The 6,568-nt window shown below is 45.7% G+C and overlaps 1 non-coding gene across 1 annotated transcript; it reads left to right on the forward strand.

Moving 5' to 3' along the window:
* The first annotated feature begins 3,321 nt into the window (after positions 1–3,321).
* trnae-cuc (transfer RNA glutamic acid (anticodon CUC)) lies at positions 3,322–3,393 on the forward strand. Its single transcript has one exon. It is a non-coding gene; the product is annotated as a tRNA-Glu (tRNA).
* Positions 3,394–6,568: the final 3,175 nt, after the last annotated feature.

Here is a 6,568-nt window from a genome sequence, read left to right on the forward strand (position 1 = left end):
TTTGTTTGTTTAGAGTAGAGAGAATGCCAGACAGGATGTTGCAATGCTCCCCTTACAGGATGTGGGAAGTCAGGGAGCCCTTCGGTGTCCCTGACAACGACACCTGCCAGAAGTTCATCCAGCTGCAGCTCCTGACAAACCGCGTTAGGGAACTGGAGCAGGAGCTGGATGACTTCCGGAACATTCGGGAGAATGGGGAGTTAATAGATAGTAGCTTCAGGGAGGTAGTTACGCTAAAGGAGCAGGGCACAGGTAATTGGGTTACCGTCAGACAAGGGAAGGGGAAGGGGCAGGCAGAGCAGGGTTCTCCTGCGGCTGTACCCCTCAACAAAATGTATACCGATTTGGGACCTGTTAGGGGGACGACTTACCTGGGACAAGTTGCGGCAGCCGGATCTCTGGCACTGAGTCTGGTTCTGCAGTGCAGAAGGGAGGGTGGAAGAGGAAGAGAGCGGTATTGATAGGAGACTCGATAATTGAAGGTACAGACAGGAGGTTCTGTGGTCGTGACAGAGAATCCAGGATGGTTTGTTGCCTCCCGGGTGCCAGGGTCAAGGATGTCTCTGATCGCTTGCATGACATTCTGATGTGGGAGGGGGGTGGGTGATCAGCCAGATGTCGTGGTGCACATCGGTACCAATGACATAGCAAGGAAGAGTGAGCTGGTCATTAAGAGTGAGTATAGGGAGCTTGGTAGGAAGTTGAAAAGCAGGACCTCGAGGGTGGTAATCTCAGGATTGCCACCTGTGCCACGTGCCAGTCAGGGTAGGAATAGGATGCTCTGGCGGATGGACACGTGGCTGAGGAAACAGCGTAGGAAGCAGGGTTTCAGATTGCAGGACCATTGGGAACTCTTTTGGGGTAGGTGGGACCTGTACAAGAGAGACGGACTACACCTGAACTACAAGGGGACTAATATCCTTGCAGAGAGGATTGTTAGTGCTGTTGGGGTGGATTTAAACTCGATTTGCAGGGGTATGGGAACCAGAGTGCCAGAGCAGATGGTGGAGCGGGATCTGATTGGTAAGTGGGAGGCCTTCAAAGGAGAAATTTTGAGAGTGCGGAGTTTATATATTCCTGTCAGGATTAACGACAAAGTGAATAAGAATAAGGAACCTTGGTTCTCAAGGGATATTGGAACTCTGATAAAGAACAAAAGAGAGATGTATGACATATATACGAAACAGGGAGCAAATAAGGTGCTTGAGGAGTATAAAAAGTGCAAAAAAGTACTTAAGAAAGAAATCAGGAAGGCTAAAAGAAGACATGAGGTTGCTTTGGCCGTCACGGTGAAGGATAATCCAAAGAGCTTCAACAGGTATATTAAGAGCAAAAGGAGAGTAAGGGATAAAATTGGTCCTCTTGAAGATCAGAGTGGTCGGCTATGTGCAGAACCAAAAGAAATGGGGGAGATCTTAAACGTCTTTTTTGCGTCTGTATTTACTAAGGAAACTGCATGAAGTCAATGGAAATACGGCAAAGTAGTGACGTCATGGAATCTATTCAGATTGAAGAAGAGTAGGTGCTTGCTATCATGAGGCAGATCGGAATAGATAAATCCCCCGGACCTGATAGGGTATTCCATCGGACCTTGAAGGAGATTAGTGTTGAAATTGCGGGGGCCCTGGCAGATATATTTAAAATGTCGGTATCTCCGGGTGAAGTGCCGGAGGACTGGAGGATAGCTCATGTTGTTCCGTTGTTTAAAAAAGGCTGTAAAAGTAATCCGGGAAATTATAGGCCGGTAACTTTGACGTCGGTAGTAGGTAATTTACTGGGTGGAGCACTAAGAGGAAAGATCTACAAGTATTTGAATTGACAGGGACTTATTAGGGAGAGGCGACATGGTTTTGTACGTGGTAGGTCATGTTTAACAACTCCATTAGAGTTTTTCTAGGAAGTTACCAGGAAAGTGGATGAACGGAAGGCAGTGGATGTTGTCTACATGGACTTCAGTAAGGCCTTTGACAAAGTCTGGCATGGGAGGTTAGTTAGGGAGATTCAGTCGCCAGGTATACATGGTTAGGTAGTAAATTGGATACACATTGGCTCAATGGAAGAAGCCAGAGAGTGGTAGTGGAGGATTGCTTCTCTGAGTGGAGGTCTGTGACTAGTGGTGTGCCACAGAGATCAGTGCTGGGTCCATTGTTATTTGTCATCTATATCAATGATCTGGATAACAATGTGGTAAGTTGGATCAGCAAATTTGCTGTTGAACAAAGATTGGAGGTGTAGTGGACAGAGAGGAAGAGTTTCAAAGCTTGCAGAGGGATTTGGACCAGCTGGAAAAATGGGCTGAAAATGGGAGATGGAGTTTAAAACAGACCAGTGTGAGATATTGCACTTTGGAAGGACAAACCAAGTTAGAACATACAAGGCAAATGGAAGGGCACTGAGGAGTGCAGTAGAACAGAGGGATCTGGGAATACAGATACAAAATTCCCTAAAAGTGGCGTCATAGGTAGATAGGGTCGTAAAGAAAGCCTCTGGTATATTGGCCTTTATAAATGAAAGTATTGAGTATAAGAGTTGTAATGTTATGCTGAGGTTGTATAAGGTATTGGTGAGGTCGAATTTGGAGTACAGTATTGTGAGCAGTTTTGGTTACCAAATTACAGGAAGGAATTTAATAAGGTTGAAAGACTGCAGAGAAGGTTTACAAGGATGTTGCCGGGACTTGAGAAAGTGAGTTACAGAGAAAGGTTGAATAGGTTGCGACTTTATTCCCTGGAGCGTAGAAGAATGGGTGGAGATTTGATAGAGGTATACAAAATTATGATGGGTATAGATAAAGTGCAAGCAGGCTTTTTCCACTGAGGTTAGAGGAGAGAGAAAAAAAAACAAAGGAAATGGGTTAAGGGTGAAGGAGGAAAAGTGTAAAGGGAACATTGGGGGTGGGGGGCTTCTTTGCACAGAGAGTGCTGGGAGTGTGGAGTGAGCTGCCAGAGAAAGTGGTAAATGCGCGCTCATTTTTAACATTGAAGAAAAACTTGGATAGGTGCATGCGTGAGAGATGTATGGAAGGATATGGTTCAGGTGCAGGTCAATGCGACTAGGCATAAAAATGGTTCGGCACAGCCAAGAAGGGCCAAAAGGCCTGTTTCTGTGCTGTAATGTTCTATGGTTCTATGGTTCTGTGGTTCTCATCCTTTACTGAAAATAAACCAGAGTGGATAGTCCATCACTGAACTGGCTCCCCAACCCACTGTTTCAATGACGGTACAGCTCACTTATTTCTTCATTTTAATTATTTATGTATATTTTAATTTGTATTTCCTTATTGGATAGTTGTCTATCGTTGAGTGCAGCATTTTTGCAGCTTCCCTGGTGGTCTAGTGGTTAGGATTCGGTGCTCTCACCGCCGCGGCCTGGGTTCGATTCCCGGTCAGGGAATTAGAATATTTCTTACTATAATTTATTGTACTCACTGTAACTTACCGTGTTTACCAACCTACTGTAACAACAACAGCATTTCCGTCTCTGTTTTGCCTACATCCTCCTGAATCAGGATCATAGGACCATATGATACAGTAGAATTACCTCGCTTGGCCTATCAGGTTTGCTTCGCCATTTCGTGACGGATGATCCATTGTTTTCTCAGCCCCATTCTCTCTGTATCGTTTTGTATCCTGATCAATGAAATATCTATGAACATCTGTCTTAAATATACATACAGACATGAACTACACAGCTGCCCGTGGCAACAAATTCCACAGATTCACCACTCTGGCTAAATAGCTTATTCCTCATCTCCGTTGAAAAAGTATTCCCTCTATTCTAAGGCTGCGTCTTCTAGTCTTAGACTCTGCCACCACAGGGAACATCCCCTCCACATCCACTCTATCAAGGCCTTTCCCCATTCCATAGGTTTCAATGAGGTCACCCCTCATTCTTCTGAATTCCAGACACCACAGGCCCGGAGCCATCAAACTCTCTTCATATGAGAAGCCATTCAATCCTGGAATCATTTTCATGAACCTTCTTTGAACCCTCTCCAGTGGCAGCACATGCTTTCTAAGATAAGGGACGCAAATCTGCTCACAATGCTCCGTGAGGCCTCGCCAGTGCCATAAAGTCTCAAAATTACATCCTTGCTTTTATACTGTATTGTTTTTTGAAATGAAGGCTGACATCGCATTTGCCTGCCTCACCACAAACTCAACCTGCAAAATTACCTTTAGCGAATCCTGCACAAGGACTCTGAAGTTCCTTAGCGCCTTCGTTTTGTTTCTCTGCATTTAAAAAAGTAGTCTACTCTATCATCCCTTCTACCAAGGTGCATGTCCATACATTTCTCTGCACTGCATTTCATCTGCTACGTCTTTTCCTGCTGTCCCAAACTAAGTCCTTCCTTGATCTCTCTATTCCCTCAAAGGATGCCCTGCTGCTTTCACTCTGAGGAATCTGTGTATGTTGAGTGGGGTGAGTCGATCATTCCTGGTGCCTGCACTGGAACTGTTGGAATGTTTCATTAATCAGGTCTGCTTTAGCGCTGGGATCAAAGACCGTTTAATGACAATATTCTGTGTCCATTTAGCGCTCGAGTAAGTCTCTTCATCTGATCTCTTTGCCATCCATCTGCATGTGCACCAGCCGGACAGTTTCATTAGAAAGAGGACAGTCAACATGCCTCTGTCCATTCTGATTCCGCCTGCTGGCGGTTGATCAAACTCTTCTTGTTTGCACATGTGTCCCGGTGATGGAAGTACCACGTGATTCCATTGCTCTGCATGGCCCATAAGAAGCGGAAAGTGAGTCACAGACAATCTGATTGCTCAGCAAAATGACAGTATCTCCATCTCCTGACCACAGCAGTAGTTGGCTTCGTAACCAAGCATTCTCATTTACCATTAACTTCCATATCATGTCTATCCAATGATACCTGACGCATTCCACTGATGAGGGTCGTGAGGAAATTATGAATTGATACAGGCTCTTCGGCCTAAAATCCATTCCGACCAACATGACCACCAGCGAATCCCAGTTTCCTGCGGGCGGCCCATATTCATCCAACCCCAGGCCTTCCGTGAAACTGTTATACCTGCCTAATCTACTTTTGGCAGCTCATTCCACATATTCATGAAACCTCTTTGTGAAAACGTTGCTACTCAAGTGCCTTTCAAAGCTTCCCCTCTCACTCTAAATCCATTTCCCGCGTTTTGGTCTCCCCTGCTCAAGAAAGACTGCTATCACTGTCCTTATCTCTGCCTTTCCTCATTTTAATCGCATCCTCCTCCTCTTGTAAAGAACTAATGACAAGCTTGGACAAACCCTTAATATAACCCGATTCTTCCTGCCCTGACAACGTCATTGTATAACTTACTCACACTCGTTCAAGATTGTCGGGATATTTTCTCTCATACAGCGTCCAAAACGGTACATGGCACTGTATCCACAAGTTCAACAGCGACCTATACAACTGCATTATAATGTCCCAAATTATGTTCCTTCCTGTTGCCCTGGATCAGGAAGGCCGGCGTGAGAAAACGGCTTTTCACTATTCTATCGACCTGTGACGCCGAAATCAGCGAACTGTGCACTTGTGCCCTGGGTCCCCCGTGTCAATTGCACTCTCTAATACCAAGGCATTTACAACACAAGTGCTTTGCAAATTTGATTTCCAGAATGCAGCACAGTGTACTTATCTGCATTGAGATCCATTCGCCACATCTCCGCCCACATCTCTAACTGATCTAGATAAGCCTGTAATCTGCAATAATCATCAACAGCACCGCAAGCAGCAGGAAATCTGCAGATGCTGGAAATTCAAGCAACACACATCCAAGTTGCTGGTGAAAGCAGCAGGCCAGGCAGCATCTCTAGGAAGAGGTGCAGTCGACGTTTCAGGCCGAGACCCTTCGTCAGGACTAACTGAAGGAAGAGTTAGTAAGAGATTTTGAAAGTGGGAGGGGGAGGGGGAGATCCAAAATGATAGGAGAAGACAGGAGGGTGGGGGGGGGGATGGAGCCAAGAGCTGGGCAGGTGATTGGCAAAGGGGATATGAGAGGATCATGGGACAGGAGGCCCAGGGAGAAAGACAATTGGGGGGTGGGAACGCAGAGGATGGGCAAGGGGTATAGTCAGAGGGACAGAGGGAGAAAAAGGAGAGTGAGAGAAATGATGTGTGTATAAAAATAAATAAAGGATGGGGTACGAGAGGGAGGTGGGGCATTAGCGGAAGTTAGAGAATTCAATAGCACCGCCTAATTTTGCGTCATGCAGAAACCTCCTGATCAAGACGTGATTTCACATCAAATTTGCCGACATAGATAACGAATAACGAGTAAAAGCGACCACTGTGGCATAGAAAAGTCTTCGATATCCAACTGACTGCAGCACCTCCTGGCTTGCACTCTCCAGTTCCTTCCCAACTCTTGCCCCATTCCCAGCTCCCCACACTGGTCATCTACCCTCTACCTTCAGCTCAGAGTCAGTGTGTGGATCCGAAATGTGTACTGTTTCCGTCCACAAATTCTACCCGACCCGCTGTCCACTGTACCTGGAGAGATTTGTTCTGTATGACATTTGTTTGATAAGGAGAGCATGAATTTGAAAAGTATCCCAGGTT

This window comes from Mobula birostris, chromosome 13 (genome assembly GCF_030028105.1).
Source record: "Mobula birostris isolate sMobBir1 chromosome 13, sMobBir1.hap1, whole genome shotgun sequence".
Classification (NCBI taxonomy): domain Eukaryota; kingdom Metazoa; phylum Chordata; class Chondrichthyes; order Myliobatiformes; family Myliobatidae; genus Mobula; species Mobula birostris.